Source organism: Camelina sativa, chromosome 6, assembly GCF_000633955.1.
Source record: "Camelina sativa cultivar DH55 chromosome 6, Cs, whole genome shotgun sequence".
NCBI classification, from domain to species: Eukaryota; Viridiplantae; Streptophyta; class Magnoliopsida; order Brassicales; family Brassicaceae; genus Camelina; species Camelina sativa.
The window spans coordinates 357,802-360,340 of record NC_025690.1 but is presented as its reverse complement, the minus strand read 5'-3'; positions in this window follow the sequence as shown (position 1 = coordinate 360,340).

Below are 2,539 nucleotides of genomic sequence, written 5' to 3'. Positions count from 1 at the left end.
TCTTGTCCATCATCCACATCTTGTTCATCATTCGCATCTTGTCTATCATCCACATATTGTCTATCATCTGCATCTTGTTGATCATGGACATTTTGTCCATCATTCACATCTTGTCCATCATTCACCTCTTGTCCATCATCCTTATTTTGTCTATCATCCGCATCTTGTCCATCATCCGCATCTTGTCCATCATCTGTATCTTGTCTATCAGCAGCATAATGTTCATCGAGGGGCATTTATGTCTTTTTATGCAAAGGTTGTGGCATTGTGGAAAAGAAAGGAAAAAAATGGCATTTTGACTAAATTTTTTACTGTTCATGGTATTTTTGTTAATTAACTCTTATATTTTTGCATCTAACCTTCTTCTCATCTTCACCTTATATTTTTTTTTATAACTTTCGGTGCAGGGCTCGGTTTAACTAAGATGTCAGTACAGACAATTCCAAGAATGGCAGGCATCAGCGAGATTGACGCCACAAAAACCTTTTACCTGATAGATAAAGATGTAAGTTTCTGTTTTCCCTACTTTTCTTCATCTGAAACCGTGTGTCTTGCTTGATAATAAATAGTTAAGCTTGCGTAGTTCCATAGGTCAGTTGACTTTGAAAGTGTCATATTATTGTCATTTTTAGAGCTTTCTTTTGGATGTTATTTTAATCTATCGTCTAAGAGCTTACCTAGAAAACGTACGTTTTAAAAGTTATTCAATAGCCATTGTTTTTTTGCATCGGTCAATATATTGTTTTCTCATCTGTTTTTGTCACATAAGATCGTGCTCTTTTGAATCATTTAATGAAAACAACTGATTTGGACTTCAGCCTTAGCCTTAGTGACTTGACTTCTTGCAATCTTAATCTTTGACTTACTGTTCTTTACTGATTAAAGTGGGAAGGACTGCCGGATTGCGAGAACACGTGGGAGATATTGAAGCATATGGTTAACCAATTTCCGAGTTCCCACCTTGTGTCTTCTTTACGTGGCTAGAGTAAACCATTAGACAAAAAGGAACGAAGACTCTAGAGCAGCCAGAGTCTCTCTTCTATCTTTAATGATAANCAAAAAGATGATGTGGATGAGGGTGGGCCAAAAGATGATGTGTAGGATTGGGTTTCTCGTCGACATCCTTCTCCATATCATCTTGTCCATCATCCACATCTTGTACATCATTCGCATCTTGTCCATCATTCGCTTCTTGTCCATCATCCACATCTTGTTCATCATTCGCATCTTGTCTATCATCCACATATTGTCTATCATCTGCATCTTGTTGATCATGGACATCTGTCCATCATTCACATCTTGTCCATCATTCACCTCTTGTCCATCATCCTTATTTTGTCTATCATCCGCATCTTGTCCATCATCCGCATCTTGTCCATCATCTGTATCTTGTCTATCAGCAGCATAATGTTCATCGAGAGGCATTTATGTCTTTTTATGTAAAGGTTGTGGCATTGTGGAAAAGAAAGGAAAAAAATGGCATTTTGACTAAATTTTTTACTGTTCATGGTATTTTTGTTAATTAACTCTTATATTTTTGCATCTAACCTTCTTCTCATCTTCACNGTGATCAAGGGATTATGTGTATGCAACTTCACAAAGATTGCTGCGACTTTGATGCTTCCCACAGCTGCACTTTTTTACGCTAATACCATGGCCTTTCTTTCCCCTGAACCAACACAACGCCCACCAAATATTCAGACCACAATCCATTATGAGTGTATTTATATGTGGTAAATTGTTTATCAGAAAGATGGTTCTATAAACAAGCTCATCAAGTACCACAAGTATCTCAACCTCATCAAGTACCACAAGGATCACCAGCTCATCAAAAACAACAAGGATCTCAATCTCATCAAGTACCTAAACCTTAAACCCTAAACTCTCAATCTTTAACCCTTAACCTATAACCCTAAAACTTAAACTTTTAAACCCTTAACCCTAAACCTTTAACCCTAAACCCTAAATCAACCCTAAACCCTAAACCTTTAACCCTAAACCTTTAACCCTAAACCTTTAACCCTAAACCCTTAACCCTTAACCCTAAACCCTTAACCCTAAACCCTAAACCTTTAACCCTAAACCTTTAACCCTAAGCCCTTAACCCTTAACCCTTAACCCTAAACCCTTAACCCTAAACCCTAAACCTTTAAGCCTAAACCTTTAACCCTAAACCCTAAACCTTTAACCCTTAACCCTAAACCCTAAATCAACCCTAAACCCTAAACCTTNTATCCTATCTTTCTCTATCCTTCATTTTATCTCATTTCCTTCTTACTACCCAAAACATTTTTCACACTTGTATATTTCGTTGTAGCATTTTAACTTAACTAGCATTAATCTTACGAATAATTCGTCATAAGTTACAAAATCTAGTTATCCTCTCTGCGGGGAACCTCTAATAAAATCTAATTGATCTCCTTCACATTTTTTATCTTGTGTGCTTTTTAAAATTGCCCACTATGGAAAAAGATGGTTTGTTCTCATATTACAAAGCCATTCCTAGTCAAAAATACAAAAAGTTGGAGTGACAAGAAGA